General features: G+C 39.0%; 1 protein-coding gene across 15 annotated transcripts in view; it reads left to right on the forward strand.

Moving 5' to 3' along the window:
• LPP (LIM domain containing preferred translocation partner in lipoma) overlaps positions 1–17,339 on the forward strand; it is a 695,870-nt gene that overhangs the window by 365,767 nt on the left and 312,764 nt on the right. The gene's annotated exons all lie outside the window — the stretch shown is intronic.

Below are 17,339 nucleotides of genomic sequence, written 5' to 3' on the forward strand. Positions count from 1 at the left end.
AGGCCCTTCAAGGGCTGGTCTTCCTTCCTGATAATGATAATGCAGTGCTTTCCTCTGATATCTTAGAGTTTACAAAGTATTTTTATTTATTCTTTAGGACTGAGGTGTCACGATAACTCTTGGAGATGGGGATTCTTATCCACGTTTTAGACATGAGGAAACAGGCTGAGAGACAAAATGATTTGCCCAGGAGTCCTATAGTAAGTGCTGCGTAACCTAGATTTCAGGCAGCATCCTTCTTCTCCCAGACCAATGTCCCGGCCTTTGTTCTGAATGTAAACGTGACCCCCAACCTGAGTTAGGGTGTCTGTGTGCTTATTAGACCCTAAGCAAATCTGTCTTTTCTAACATGAGTATAAATCGAAACTTTCAAACATTTTCTGAAGCTTATAGGATCTACATTTCCCTCCTTTTCCAATACATTCCTAAATTTAAATTCCTTGTTAAGCTCAAGAAATTCACTGTTACCTTGGCTTCTGCAGAATTCTCAGTAAAGCACATTTCTTCGTTGTGATGGGCAAGAGCGGTGCACTCGGTAGCTGAATGCACCTCGCCTTGAGTATTAACTCGAGACTCGAGAGGCAGTCACGGTAAAAGAAAGCACACTTATTTTAATAAGCACCCTTGATTTTTCTCCCCTCTCTTTAATGGAATGCCATCCCATGGTTAATAATCCACTGTGCTTGTCAGTACACGTCCCTGTCATTACTCAAAAATGTAAGGGAACAAACAGTATGGTGTAGAAAGAGCACTGGGCTAAAGGTCACAAGAGCAGATTCCAAACCCTCCTCTTCCACTAATTATTTGACTTCGGAAAAATCATTTCACTTATCTGAACATCTCATTTATCTTTTATAAAGCATTGAACTAAATCTTTTCTAAGGTTCTTTTCAACTCTAATGATTGGTAAATTCTTCAGCAAGTTTTTCTCCTTTGTAACTTACTGGAATACTATCTGTCATTGTTTGCATTTTGCAGGGAAATGCTTGTTGCATGTAACATTAGGAGGCTTTACAGCTATGTATTGAGTGCATTCTATGAGAAATATAATTAAGGTATAATGGAAGTTTGGAGGAGGGAGACATCCAAAAGAGGAAATTATGAGTAATGATAGGACAGTTTGAAAGTGCAGGTTCTATTAAGAATGAGGCGTCACTGAGGATCTATATGCGTGGAGGTGAGCAGCTAGAGATAAGGTTGTGAGGAAGGGCAGTTTGGCGTGAGTTTGGGGCATCTCCACAGTGTGTACTGCAGGCATGCTCACACGTACACACATGCATATGCACATACACACCTCTTTTAAGGGTCTCCTGACTGTTGCTCTTTTTACTTCAGCAAGTGGATAAACTGTCAAGATTAAGTAGTTGTGTACATCTGAGAAGTAACTCCTTTACAACAATGGAGAAAATCAGGTATACCAGCATCTTTGAGCCATATGATTGTCATTTGGGATTGTAAGAGTTTATCTCCCCTGTTGGTAGTGACTTCTTGTGGGACAGAATTTTGTATATATTCTTTCTTGAATATCCAGCACCAAGCATGGTTCCAGCATAGTTGGTACTTGGTAGGAAATGCTTGTTGCACTGAATTGCTGCCTGCCTAAAATCCTAGGAAAGAGAGAAAGTAGGTGGTTTTTCTTATGTTCAATCACTGGGAGAATTTTTTTTTTAAAATGAGCTACCAGTAACAAAATAAAACTGCAATGAAAGAATTGACAGCCTGGATCTGTAATCTGCCTGACCTGACAATTAAAAGAACTTATTACTGTGTCAGCCTGCCAGATGGATCTCCTTGAAGTGTAGCGCTTCTAAGCGCGATTCAAGTGCAAACTTCCTTTTCTCCCCACTTCGTGTTTGTTGAGCTTGGGAAAGAAGCAGTTTTATATGCACTAAACCCACTCATCTCAAGTGTGTTTAATGACAGCAGTATGTGACAGATAAAATAGAATCCTATGGCCTCATTTGATGTTTGTTTTCATTTCAGACCTTAGTGAGAGGAGACAGAGGAGATAAAACGATGTGGCTCAAACAGAGGAGTTTAAAATAAATTATCTATTATCACAAACTTGTCAATTTCTCTCTGGGGAAATTGGAGAGGTCAAATAATGCAAACACTACTAGTAGTAGTTGAGATTTATAGAGCGCTTAGCAGCTTATAGGGTGGCCTTGTGTTCATTTCTCATCCTATCCTGACATCAAGTCTGTGAATTTGCCTGGCCAGAAACTACTGTCCACTTAATACACACAGGTTGAATGAATTGCCCCAAATGCATACTTCTAAAGTGGTCCTGTTGATTTTGATTTTGATTCTTTTTTTTTTTTTTTTTTTTGGCCGCACGGCATGTGGGATCTCAGTTCCCTGACCAGGGATGGAACTTATGCCCTGCATTGAAAGCGAGGAGTCTAAACCACTGGACCTCCAGGGAAGTCCCTTGATTTTGATTTTGAATCCAGTGATTCCTCCACTTTTCTGTACTGGCCCATCAGTCAAATATGTGTGCAGTACCTTGGAGGTATCCTTTTCCTTAACTTTATTGAAACATATGTATGAATGGAGTATGTGGATAAACTCTCATGACACTATCCCAACAATCAGAAGTATGTAGAATAGCACTTCAAAGTCATCCCTTACTAACCACTCTATTTATTTCTTCTCTACCCACACTAACTTCATACTTTTTTTCATGAAGTAATCACTATAGTCCGTTTGTACATCTTCCCAGTTTTTTACCAGTACATTAATATATTCAGTACATGGCTATGGCTGTATAGGTAGCATTTATTTTAAACATAAGTAGAATGATATTATCTCTTGTCTCTACTTTGTTCTTTTCCTCCAGACCTTTTCATGTCAATAAACAGGGATGTGCCATATTGTTTTTAACACCCATTCAGTGCTCCATAGTTTGCAGCATCATGTACCTCTTCTGCACCGATAGGCATTCAGGATGGGCTTCAGCTCTTCTTTATTATAAGTCATATTAAGATGAGCTTCCTTGCATGGTATCTTTGTTTTTGTGTGAATCCATAATTAAATGTCTGGAATTGGAATAGCTTGGAATTTCCAGGTTTATCAAAAGTCAGTTTCGGCCACCATCCCAAATGTTAGAATCCTCATATTAGCCCGTGTTATAGACCTGACCTTCCACTTAGTTGTTCAAGGATGTGTTTTTCGGAACAATCTAGACACTTCTCTAAACAGAGTCTTGTGGCCAGGAGAGTAAATGTTGGGGAGGTTATTTTCCATGACTCTGTGGCTTGGATACAGGTGGCACCCACCATGGAAGAAGAGTAGGGTATTCTTGTGACTATTTTGTTTACTTAAGACAGCCGCATTCTTCATTCGGCTAGAAGAAGTTACTTAATGCAATGAAAATATCTATCAGAATTAAAAATGCACATGGTGCCATGTGCTCAAAACTACCATGAATCTATTCTTTGTTAAGAAACAAGAGTTTTGCATAATCAGGCTTGAAAAAAATATGATTTAACTTTGTCTACCAGTTATATTATATGAGTGTCCAGAGAGTCAATTCTACGTTCCAAACCCTCCTGTCTCTTTCCACATCTTCTTGCTGCTTTGTACTGGAGGTAATTAATAGGGGTTAAAGTCTGAAAATGTGGGTATGGAAGAGAAGAGAGCTCTTGTGCAGTTTATAGATTGCAGGAGAGCCTGCTCGCAGATATTTCCCAAATCACGAATAATGTGTGACAAGCAGAGACACAAAATAAACTCCCTTTCCCCCGTCCTTCTATTTTCTTTTTCATTGTTAAAAGGCTTTAGTTATTTTTAAAACCATAATTACCAGTATAGGTCAGAATCCTGTTTGCCTAAGTTCTTTTAAAATAAAGAAATTATTTCTCAGGTTTGTTGTCCTTAGGTCCTTTTCGGTTGCAGGAATCCCAGATGTGCTTAAAGCTACCTCAGATGACATTAGATGGTGGGGATTTGTGGATAGGATACAAAGAGAAGGAAAGAAGTCCAAAAACCATGTCAGCAGCCAGACAACCAAGCCCCATGGAAACTTGGAAGATCACTGAGGACACAACAGTAGCTGATTTTGTCATCCCCTCCAAGTAAACACCCCATGTTTCCTTAACCAGTGGGTCTCCATTCCTAGCACTTAGCTTCACTCAGTTTTTCTTTCCGTTTCCTACTGATGCTCCTGTCGATGATTCTGTTTAGTCTTCTTCTGGACACCGTGATGTTCACTCTATAACACCCTCTCCTGCCTTAGGGCTTCTCCATACCATTCTGTATATCTCTTGCTTTTGCCCCATTCTATTTCTGCTACCCGCTGTTCTTTCTCTGTGTGCCTTGCACTCGAGGCAATGGGATCCATTATTTTAGCTGGTTCCTGTCCAGTACAAATTGGGAAACACGTCTTCCTCCAACACATCTCATGGAGCTGGTTTTGGTTCAATCTCTGATCCAGTTAGTTGTGGGCCAAACTCAGAATTACCTGTTTACAAAGATGTGGTAGTGGATTTATTTAAAAAACAAACCAACAACTTTTTGAGGCTCTCACCTTAAACAGAGCTGTGGCTGTGGTAGAGACTCAACATTTTATGCCCTCCTCTATCATGGTGAGGTTTTAACTCAGCCATTTGGAAGGTTTTGAAGATGCAGCATTCAAGTCCACATGCTCCAGAAACATTCGGAAGACTTAGATTCTGGTTCTTACGTTACTCCAACAAGCATTGGAGCTTCTTGTAGTTTAGCTCTCATTTCTAAGCTTCAGTTTACCCATCTTTTCAAGAAGTTTACTGTGAAAAAGGAAAAAGCTAGCTTAAGAGAAGGGGAGGACTAAGGCTAGGTGCCCACAATCCTCTGCCCCCAAGTAAAAGTGAGACCTGTATTCCCTTGGAAATGCACCCATGGAGTGGGAGCCATGGAAGATACTAATGAGTGTGGACAAGGGAGGGAATGAGGGAACTGGGTTCTAGAGGAGGCAGGAGGGGCTGGAATCAAGAACACGATGGGAAGGATTTGCTTAGCAAGGAGATTGGGTGTTTTTTTCCTCTGTTCCTGCAGAGAGAGACAAGTACATCTATGGAAACAAAGATAGGTTGATGAGAAGTGACTGACTAGGGGAGAACATTTATGCTAATAGAGCCTTACTCTTCTCCAAAGTAGGGAGGGAAGTTATGTGTGGAAAGAGGGCAAGGGAGTGTGTGAGGCCAAGGACATTTAGATGGACCCTTTGGGGGATGTTTAATAAAGAGATCCATGAAAAGGTTGTGGTGTAGCACTGAGACCCACTTGAAATCTAATGATGAGGTCTGCACTATTTCTTGCCCTTCTCAAGAATCTGCACAATCCCAGACAGCTACCAAAAATAAAATAAAATGAAAGGAAGGAAGGAAGGAAGGAAGGGAGGGAGGGAGGAAGGGAAGAAGGGAGGGAGGAGACATTGTAGGTGACTGTGAGTTAAAGGTTAGCCGAAATGTTGGATGAAAAACAAGGGAACAAGGCTAATTGAGTATTAATTGTGTGACTTCAGGGAATACAATAAATAGTACCCTCCTTTCTACCCATGTTCAGCAGCCATTGAGAAATAGAGGAATCAGATAGTTGGAGACTAAAATGTCAGCCTTATGACAGATAAAAGTACCTTGGATGACTGCCATTACCTTTAGGTCCAAGGAAATTACTACTGTTTTACCTCTGAATAGACAGGTGGCCCTTTGATAGTGGTCAGCACGTGTCACCTGCAGGCTCCTCCTGAAGTGAAGCTGTCTTCCACACCCTTCCCCCTTCCCCTAAACAGTTTTGAGTCTGAAGAAGTAGAGAAAAACATGATTTGCCGGCAGCAGATTCTGAGTGGAGCTCGGAAAGGGACTGAACCGTACCTGCCTTGTTTCTTTCCTCAAAGTTACAAGGTTAAGTCATTGCTCCTTGTCAGGAGGTTGAGTGGGGCATAGACTGACGATAGGACTGTTTCTTCACGGAAGGTCCCTCCTTGTGGAAAACTCAAGTATGGAATGAACTTTCCCCCTTCATTTATTGATGACAGTTCCAAATGGGGTGTTGAGGGGTTGGATGAAGGTGGAGTGATTTGATGTCTTGTAAAGGCAAAGAGACTCCAGATGGCTAAGGCAAAGAGGATTAAAGGGGCACCTATTCTGCAGGAAGTGTGGCGAGAGGTGGAAGTGAGGTCTGGAATGTAGCTGGGTGGTGGGTACTGCTGAGTGGACTTGAGTGTCCAGTGGGGTAAGAAAGAGGGAGGAATTATGAGTCAGGGTGAACTGACTATCTGAGGTGGGCTTTCTCCCTGATGCTTGCAAGTTAACAAGTTCTGTAACTTAGATATCTGCTCCTCTCATTTTCCTCTTGCCTCTGCCTTGGGCTCCTGGTCCAGGTTCCATGAGTACTTAGTTTTCACTGTGGTTTCAAAACTGTTGGGTAGCACAATCGCTGTATTACGTTTGCTGAAAGTCAGTGTAGACTACATGATTCTTCCTAATGTTACAACTTATGCAAAAGCTCATTTGGGCTTGCCTCCAATGGCAGTATCACATCAGAGCCTCCTTCCCTTATCTGCAATCAGCTGTGCCTACTTTCAGAGATTTTCAAGTGAGTTTGTAAAATAGTCATTTTGGCTGATCCAGGCATGAAAAAGAATCCTTACGTTTCTGATGTGCAGTCTCGGTGAAATTTAGTTAGCATCTAAAATGGAAAATTTCCCATAAGAGCATGATTAATAAAGGAAATTACTGTCATTACTAAAGATTTATATTTCAAGTAACGTTCACATCTTAGTGACTCTTTAAGGTATTCAAGAACAACTTTTTGTATTTGCCTTTTTACAGAATGTAAAACTAACAGCCAAAGAAGTTTAGTCAAAGCTCAAACGGTAAAATCCTTGCAGAAGAAACTGGCTCCCTTGATACTTTCACATTGCTAATTCCATCATGTGAAATGTCCAGTTCCTCACAGAGGCCTCTTCATATACAAACACACCTATGAGTATACACCTGTGAGTATAGGGCAAGTAAGTTCCTGTCCAAGTAAACCTTTCTTCAAAGTGCCAATATTCATTAAGAGGGATGAATTAGCAATACATACACATATACTTTACAGATTTCTGATAAAGGCAATTAGCACAGCAATGAGCCCTTTAGAAAACAATTGTGAGATAGCATCACAGCTTTGACAACTTCCAAAAGGTTTCATTCCATTTCTGTCCATTCAAAGCTAAAATTTCTAGCAGTTTTTTTTTTTTTTTTTTTTTGATGCTGAATAGAATTTTAATTTGTTCATAAATATGTTGTCAGGTGCATATTGTGTGTCTTATGGATTGTGGGGAAAGAATTAAAGAACCAAATAGAATAAGATATATTTGATACTAAAATAATTGAAAGCATTCAATATTTGATGACTCAAAAGGGACTTTTACTATACCTCAAGGTTATTCTTAGTAACATGTATTATTGGAAAATGCGTATAAGTTCCTTCACTCACAAACTCTCAAAGTTTTGCAAATGTGGATAAAGCTCTTTACCAGAATATGCAAATCATCTCTACCTGCCACTAACAGATGGTGTGGATGGGCGATTGTGTACTGTCATTTAGGATTTAGAGACAAAATGACTTTGGAACAGGCTCTAGTTCTTAACCTGTGTATGAGCAAGGAAGCTTTTACAGTGTAGTTAATAGAACTTTTCATATGGTAGAAAAATGGGTTAATAAGGTTTAATTTTATATTCTCGGTAACTTTTCAACTAGCCAAGATCTTTGATGACGAACAATTGCAGAAGTTAACAACTGTGTTTCTTTCTCATCTTCCCTTACTATCATAAGGCAATATGAAAGGGCTTACACCTTGTCTGCTTTTCCTAATATGTATGTTAGAATTTCACAGGTGATTTTGAATATCACGTCTTGACTTTTCGTATGTGGGAGCAGGACTCGGCAAGCAACTTTTCTGTACTTTGAGGGATTTTATATATAAAAGAATGTTGTTTTCAAAATGAGCATTGATGGGGACCATGCTCTTTAAAATCTGGGTCATATTTCATATGTTAGCTTCATTAGCTATTTTTATAACCTCACCAAATAACTGGGATTTTTTTTTTAATCTCAACTATGATCAGACTAAGAACAATGATCAAGTCTTGGTAATATTACAGTCACATCTCTGAAGTGTTGTATGTGTTGCTTTTGACTCCCCCCAACCCCGACTCCATACATACCACACCCCTGGATTTTTCTGTTTAGTTCAAAAAGCCATGATCTCTCTTTACGTAAATTACACTAATATTGCCACTAATCATATTTGGGAAGCTCACAATAATATATGCTTGAGTTGTGTTTTTTTTTTTTTTAATATCCCAAATCAGATCTCTTTTTTGCTTTTAATTAGTCAGCAACATTTATTTAATGCCTACTAAGCTCAGAGCAAAAAGCGTGGAGAGTGGAGAAGGGCAGAAATTAGATCTAAACCCAAATAGACTATCATCTCCAGAATAGCTGCCCATATCTTTACGAATACAGAAAACAGATAAATGAAAGGATTAAGAAAACTTAAAAGCAAAATCTAAATGAGTGCAAATTGGTGTGGTAAGAATTGAGTTATATAAATGCAAAGAGGATGCAAATTAAGAAAGCGAAGTTCAGTATTTAAAACTGGTATCTCTCTACTTTTATTTTCATAATACTTTGCCATGAGAATTGTTAGAATTTTGTACACCCTACACTTTGGTGAGCAAAATTTCCTGGTTGAATTATATCATTAAAAAAAGCAAATATTTCTTGACTTTTTTTTTTTTTTTTTTTTTTTTTTGGCTGTGTTGGGTCTTCGTTTCTGTGCGAGGGCTTTCTCTAGTTGCGGCAAGCGGGGGCCACTCTTCATCGCGGTGCGCGGGCCTCTCACTATCGCGGCCTCTCTTGTTGCGGAGCACAGGCTCCAGACGCGCAGGCTCAGTAGTTGTGGCTCACGGGCCTAGTTGCTCCGCGGCATGTGGGATCCTCCCAGACCAGGGTTCGAACCCGTGTCCCCTGCATTAGCAGGCAGACTCTCAACCACTGCGCCACCAGGGAAGCCCGATATTTCCTGATATTTTATGGAGAGCTGAAGCCACAGAGTTTCACGAGTCCTTCTTCTTGTCTTATCATCAGTGAAACACACTGTGTAACCTTCAACAAGCTACTTAACCTCTCTGTGCCTCGGTTTTCACATCTGGAAAATGTGGATGATAATAGGACTTACAGGATTGTTAAAGCATTAAATGTATAAAATTATATTCCTTCCATTTTATGAAGCACCTTTTTTTCCCCATGGTTTAATTTCTTTGAGATTGATATGCACACTCTGATTGATTTGATAAGATTTCATTGTTTTGCAGATTAATAGATACCAGTTATTTCTTTCTTACCAGTAAAAAAAAAATAATAATGCATCTTACTATCAAACGCATCATATTGCATGTGTAAAGTGCTTATTAGAACAGAGCCTGGCCCATAATAGGTCTTCCAGGGCGATACTGTTATCATTGTCTGAATGCCATATTTGTGGTTTGTAGGACATTTGTGCCTAAACTCATTGACTTCTACACCATGAGGCAGATATACTTATGATTCCTGATCTTTATTTTAATAAACAGAGCCAGGAATATTTGCCAGAGATCAAACAACTGGTAAGTGAAAGACCTAGGCCGTGAACTTAGGTTGTTTTATTTATGCTACATTTATCTCACCTTTATAGAGTCTTACTACATAGTATAAACTCTGGGTGCTGAGGATGAGAGATAACTAAGGCAGATGAGGTTTTTTTTTCTCTGATCTTAAATGCTGAAGAGAGGCGAGAGGAAAGTAAGACATAAACAACGAGTCAGTAAACAAATTTAGATGGTGAAACAGGAAAAAAAGTACAGATTGGAGTGTCTGGAAGGATGCTTGCTGAGAAGGTCAGGCAATGCTTCTCTGAGGAGTTGACTTCTGAAGTGACAACTCAATGTCAAGTTGAGAACTTGCACTTGCAGAACAATGCACGTGCCTGAGACAGAAATGAGCTTGAATCTTTTAAGGGCGTGGAATGGGTCAGGTGGACCAGCGGGGATAGATGCCTACAGTCCTAAGGTGGCTGTGATTTTAGGCTTTATAGCAGATGCTGAGTTTTGTCTCTCAGGAGCAAAGGATTTGGGTATTCTTTACCATACCTTATAAGCTTATATTTTTTTCAGTGCTTTAGGGAAGTTCTTATATTCTAGAGAGGGATATAAGCACGTGGATTGTTTTATCCTCTTTTCTAGATGAGTACACTGAAGAACAAGCTATGAAATGATTTTCCCTAGTTAGTTTTCTAAGGTTGTACAGTGCTAGTGATATCTAGTTGCCAAACATACGTACGCCTAGGTGTCAGTTTTGGAGGTTTTTGTTCTTTTTTTTCTTTGGAGAGTTTTTAAAAGCCTACACTCTTCCAAGTGGAAGTTTCTGATACTACAAATCTGTAAGTGGTAACTTTTCACAGTGTATGGAATTGTTCTATAAAAGAAATCATTAGTGATTTTTTTTTTCCCCCACTTCTGTGGTTCTTTGGTATTGCCTCTCTTGGTATCAGCTGTTTAGAAATATCAATTCTGTCTTGAAATAGACCATCAAATAATGACTCATGTCAAGCCAAGACACACAACTGGTAAATGAAAGACCTAGGCCGTGAAGAGTTTATTTATTCCTCTTTTCATGATTATCAGCACCTGTTTAATCTGATCATATATAAAAATTGGTGATCTATTATTTCTAAAAACAGCTTTTAACACCAGTATTAGGTCCTTGCATAGTATACACTCATAACTCTCAATCTGACTTCAACAGTGACATGCATCTTTCTAAGTCAGACACCATTAATGATAGTGATTTTGGAGGAAGCATTCTTTTGGGATCCTATCCACGTGATCTTGGGTAATTTGCTTCTTTCATTTCACCTGATTCCTTATTTATAAAATGTGGATGTTGAAATAAATGAGTTTTCTAGCTGTATGATTTGTGATATCACTATTAATTTACTTACTGAGAAACATCATATAAATTGGGCATTTGTAGAAAGTGGTTCAGTAGCTTAGAATCTAGCTAACATTTTCATTTTTATTAAATCATTAAATTAAATATAATTGAGCATCTTATAGGTACCAGGCTCTGCAATAAGGATGCAAGCATATAAGACCTCTGTCCAGCAACTGAGAAGTTAAACTATAGTGAAAATCATAGATTGGTAACTCAGAGTTTTTTTACAACAGATTTTTTGGATATATTATTTACTTACCATACAATTCATCGACTCAAATTATTTTTAAAGGAGGTGATTATATATTTACTCAACAAGTATTTTATGAGCATCTGCTATGTACCAGGGACTGTTTAGGTGCTGAGGTTAGAGAGACTGACAGTAGTTCTACAAAACCTAGCCTCTCACAAAATGTCCATCAACAGAATCTTTTGTTTTATTTTATTTTTTTTATTGAAGTATAGTTCGTCTACAGTGTTTGTTAGTTTCAGGTGTACAGCAAAGTGATTCAGTTATACATACATATATATATCTATTTTTTTCAGATTCTTTCCCCTTATAGGTTATTACAGAATATTGAGTATAGTTCCCTGTGCTTATTGGTTATCAATTTTATATATAGTAGTGTGTATGTGTTAATCCCAAACCCTAATTTATTCCTCCCCACCCCCTTTTCCCCTTCGGTAACCATAAGTTTTCTATGTCTGTGGGTCTGTTTAATAGACTCTTCAGTATAGTGTTAAAGACCAACATTTGGTGTCAGCAAAGGGTACTTGGGGAATACATCAGAGAGACAAAGAAAACCCACTCTTGGGAGAACTGGGGAGGTTTCTGAGAGGTTGTCATCTCTAAACAGAATCTGAGAAGCCTGTAAAGAGTTTGCTAGGTTGATGACTGGAGACAAAAGAGAAGGGAGAATTTTTAGGGAGGAGGAAAGAAACGTGCCACCGCACAGAGGTGAGACATAGGTAACCCATGGCAGTTCAGTAGAGTTAGAGCATGGGGGACGGTGTGGGAAGGACAGTTTCTGCTGGGTCTGAAGGTCAGAGAGTCCATCAATGTGTGCCTTCACAGAAACAGTATGTCTTACTAGGAGGTCACAAAGGAGGATGAGGTCAGCTAGAGGATGTGACATTTGAGTTGAGTCACAAAGGATGTCTAGGAGGTTGTTGAGGCAGTCTACAGTTAGTCCAGGCAGAAGGAACTACAATTGTAGAAATAAATGTGTGTAAAACAATGGTGTTTTCAGCCGGGTAAGGAATTTGAAGGGCTTGGAAGATGAGGTAAGTGAAACAGAGAAAGAACAAAGCCAAAATAGTACATTGGTGAGGGTTGAAGGGCAGCTTATAGATGGATTCTGTGCAGTGCAATGAATTTGTACATTGTGCTCTTCATCCTGTAGGCAGCTGGGGGTGGAGGGTAGGGACCACAGTTTGAGAGAAGACTAGAACATTGAAGATTTGAGAAAAGAAATCAGAAGTATGCTGCTAATCTTCTAAGATAACTCTGGCTATACTTGAATCGGAGGAGCCCAGGGTTGTAAATGAAACTTAGGAGTATGTCATCTCTATTGTTTTTCTAGTTAACATTTTATATAAAATTCAATTACCCTTTGCACCAATGTTCAATAATTTCTAATATTAGGAAATTATAATTAAATAAGAGATATGGAAATGTTAACCAACATTCATTGAAAATGTACTGTGTCACTTCCATGTATTAATTCACTTGATCCTTACAAAAGCCCAATGAGGCAGCCTATCATTTCCCCCTATTTTACAGACGAGGAGATCATGGCCTAGAGAGTTGAAACCTGGAACTAGTAAGTGGAAGAGCTGGTGTTTGAGCCAAAAACAGTCTAGCTACTAAGCCTAATTATAAGAATTGACAACTGAATGCATAATCAAAAATACTAACAGTAATTGTGTTGGTGAGGAGGAATTTGGGGGCAGTTTTTGTTTGTTTGTTTGTTTGTTTGTTTTGTCTTTTTTACAACTCAATGATTCAATGATTTTGCAACCATTATCCCGATCTAATTTTAGAACTTTTCTTCCATCCTGAAAAGAAATCTCATACCAGTTTGTAGTCAGTCTCTGTTCTCACCTCTAACCCTATGTAACCTCCAATCTGCTTTAGTGGTCATCAGTCTTTAAATGAACGTGATTTCACTTTAGTGACAGTTTGTTTTGAATAGTAGCAATCTGATAGGCTTACTCAGTAACTCAGGAGTGTAACATAGTTTGAACTTCTAATTTCTAACATCTGCATGAAAATAATGTTCTCTGTTCTTAATTTAGGGCAGAGAAGTGTAAAAGTGCCAGCCCTGTGTCAGTCATTAGTCATATGCACATGAGTAAGACTGCTCCAGGCTCCACACTTGAGTTCATTTGTCTTTTGGAGATGCTGACACAGAAATAGACACATCATTGAACAACATTGGGGAATGGAATTCGTCTAGAAATCTCCATGTATTTGTTGAAGGACTTGTGTTAAACTTCTTCCTGCTGAAAGCCATTGAATTGTTTATAAAAATCTCGTATGTATGAAGCATTTGGACTGCTTGGCATTTTGAGGATAAAATCCACATCAATGTTAAATAAAATAAAACTCCCCATCCAGAATAGAGTAGTAATTGCCAGACGTAAAATAGCCCAGCTGTGCAGGAGCTTAAAGGACAGTTGGTCTCAGGCAGAGAGTACTGGATAGGATGCTGCTACATAAGTAACTGTTCGGCCTGAATTACTGTACCTACTTGGTAGCTCATATATCTAAAATGGCTTAAAATAAAAATTGCAAATGCACCAGATTTCATCAATCTTAGCATTTCTTTTTCTTATTTTCTCAGTCCCAAGTTAAAAATAAAATCCTCTTGCCTCATTTTCCTGTGTGCTAGTTAGTTAGGATCAACTGGAGTTCCCAACAGGAAAGCAGTAGATATAGTAGACAACATTGTATAGAGGGTGAGAGCCCGGTAGAGATAATTATACAGTCACTCCCACTGTATTACCCTTCAAAGAAAATGAGCCTAATATTCTCCTCCTAAGCAATTTAACCAACTTCTAAAAAAACAAAAAGTATAAGATATTATTTAGAGAATGAAATAGCTACTGTATGTAATCAGGAGGAAGAATTATAGCAAATTATAATACTCATTTGATAAGTATATAAAGAGCTACACTCAAAGCTTTGTATCGTACCTCCTAAGTCATTGTTCTGTTGTGCTAACTGTCCTTTTTAAAGGAGAAGAGACAAAGAACTGCTGAAAAAAAATCAACTGTTATACTTGTTCAGTAAGATTGCCCCCTCTGGGCATAGACTAAGTCTAATTTCATGCTCTGTAAGGATCAAGCACACATTTGGTCTTCAAATATCCAACAGTGGTGATTGCTTTGCCTATCCAAAGATAATATCCATGTAGAAACATAGACACTAATAAAACTAAATGCGATGAAAATGTGTTTTAAGAGCTACAGCGTGTATGTCTGTGTAGGTATAGATGTTATATATCTGTGTTCACTGCACATACATCCCAATATTATAAAAAGATAGGTCTGCATGCAGATTGTTTTCAATAATTCTTTGAAGATAACCAAAAGGAGGCCAGGACATCTGCTAAATTGTCCATTTAGTATATAAAAAAAAGTTGGCAGTAATACAAGGGTCAGTTTTTCTTTGGCTTTCTTTCTTTCTTTTCTTTCTTTCTTTCTTTCTTCTTTCTTTCTTTCTAGCTGCGTTGGGCTGTGTGCGAGCTTTCTCTAGTTGAGGTGAGCGGGGGCTGTTCTTCGTTGCGGTGTGCGGGCTTCTCATTGCGGTGGCTTCTCTTGTTGCGGAGCACGGGCTCTAGGCGCTTGCGGCTTCAGTAGTTGTGGCACGCGGGCTCAGTAGTTGTGGCTCACGGGCTCTAGAGCACAGCACTTTAAACAAAACAGACCAATGTGTAAACTTTAAGAGACAAGTGAGCACTTACTTTGAGTTTGTAATTCTTGTGCCTCCACTCTCTACCCCATCCCCCCCCCCAAAAAAAGTGCTGATCTGATTTCTGTAATGAGAAGCTGTACCACATAGTGGCTAAGAGTAGTTACTCGAAAGATGGCAGCTACCTTAGATGCAAAACTCTGAATCCTCCACTTACTAGCTGTGTGAAGTTCAGCAGGCAATGTACTATCTCCATGCCTCTCAGTTCCTGATTGCAAAATGGCTATAATAATACAGTGCCCACTTCATGCAGCTGTTATGAGGAGTAAAACACCACTATACCTAGATCAGTAAAGCACTGTGTCTCTCACATACTTATATTTTGTCAATTCTAAAACCCATATTCACATCCTGAACCATTGCTGACTAATTACTGTTGGTGAATAATTAACAATGACATAGTTGTCATTGTTGCAAATGCGCATCAACACTTGTTTGGAAGAAAATCCTGCGGGTCATAATGGAACCCTCTTTTATCATTGTTATGGATCGCCCAGTGAACAGTATTTCGGGAAAACGCATAAAGCTTCCATGATTTTCCGTTGAAAAGTGATTCAAAGGGTTGAACTCTGAATATGAAGAAGCTTTTGGAATGCTTCAATTTGTTTCACATGTGTTATATATTTTTGTATACATGCAATGGAGTGACATGATTTTTTAAAAACTGTCTAAATAATTTTAAAACATTTCTTTCGATAACATATAACAACAATTCTAATAATAAAACACTGTCGTAATTTAAGTCACAGTATTTTTGTTTCTAGTGGTGCAGTAACTACTGGTGCATTTTATAATTAGTGACACCTTTTTTGATGGGACCTTGTAGTAAGCACTCAGAAAATGCTAGCAGTTGTAATTAGTATTTGGGTTGAGATTAATATGGGTAGGTACATTGTCAAAGTTAACAGTCCTAAGGCCTTTGATTGTGAGCCAAGTGTGTTGAAAGAATACCTTGGATTTACCCAAAGTCTAGAGAACTTGACTTGCAGCTATATCAGTAAGACTTGCCTACATTCATTCAGTGGATACTGCACTAACTTGGGCTGAAAGTCACATCTTCTAAATACCTACATACTGCCCTTTTCTCTTGATTATGAGAGTTAAGTTGAATAATAGAAGTGAAAGCATTTTGTAAACCATAGTAAGAAGTATGTCAGGATAGTTCAGGCAATGCTGTGCTAACAAATATTCTCCAGATCTTAGTCCTTAAAACAAAAGCTTATTTTTTGCTTCTGTTACTTGTTCATTGTGGATCAGAACTTCTTTGCAGGCTGATGGAATAGCCACCATCTCAAACACTGCTGGCCCCCATCCCAGAGTAAAAGACCTCTGAGGGTCTTTACCTGGCAATTGCATGCTCTGGCCTATAAGTAACACATGTGGACTTTACTCACAGCTTGTCAGCCAAAACTCTTCATATGGCTCCATCTAGCCATAAGGGTGCCAGAAAGTAGAGTTGGAAATATTGGAAAGTAGCATTGATGACTACCACAAAGTTTGCAATAATTAATAATAATAATAATGATTCCTATATACCAGAAACTGTTACATTATAAGTGCTTTCCAGGTGTGGCGTCCTTTAGCCCTTGTGAGGCAGATATGCTCGTGATCGCCATTGTACAGGTGGGAAACCGAAGCAGAAAAGCGGTAGATTAACCTGTGCAGAAGAGGCAGAGCAGGGCTGTTGCAGGATCTATTGCACTGATGGAATTGAACGTATCTTTTTAAACTGTAAAAGGAAGATACAGTTGAGATTTCTTCTTTTCTGAAAAAACAAGAGTGGACTAAGTGATCCCAAAGGCTCCCTAAAATTTCACCTGAATCCTAAAATGACCTGCAAAAAAGGTGACTCCCCTGTTTCTTTTGCAACCTCGTCTTCAGAAGCCAGGGGCCCTCCCTTGACCAGCACACTTCCCCTGGTATCTCAGGAGAGGAGTGTCGTCCCAGTAAATGGCCCGCCAGGGTTGCTGTGAATGTTCCCTCTTTGACTTATTTGAACTTTTCTATTTGGGAATTTCAAACGTATGTAAAAACAGAAGATTATAGTGAACCCAGTATTCCAGATTATCAGTTATCCATACACAAGTGTCAGTGCTCACCCAATCCTGCTTGACTTAGCTTCATAAGTTAATCTGGCCACCTATCAAGTAGACCTTTGAACACAGACTGAGTTCCTTGGGTTTGTGGGACTCAGAGAACAGGACTCACAACACAGAAAGCCGGTGACTAGTTGGCAGCTTGGTGCTGGGCAGGCTTAGTGAGGACATGGGGAGGACGGGACTGAAGAGGTTGATTTGAAGACAGGGCAACACTCAATGGACAAGTTATCAAGCTGAGGATAAATGATGTGACAATATTT

Source organism: Balaenoptera ricei, chromosome 4, assembly GCF_028023285.1.
Source record: "Balaenoptera ricei isolate mBalRic1 chromosome 4, mBalRic1.hap2, whole genome shotgun sequence".
In the NCBI taxonomy this organism is placed as follows: Eukaryota; Metazoa; Chordata; class Mammalia; order Artiodactyla; family Balaenopteridae; genus Balaenoptera; species Balaenoptera ricei.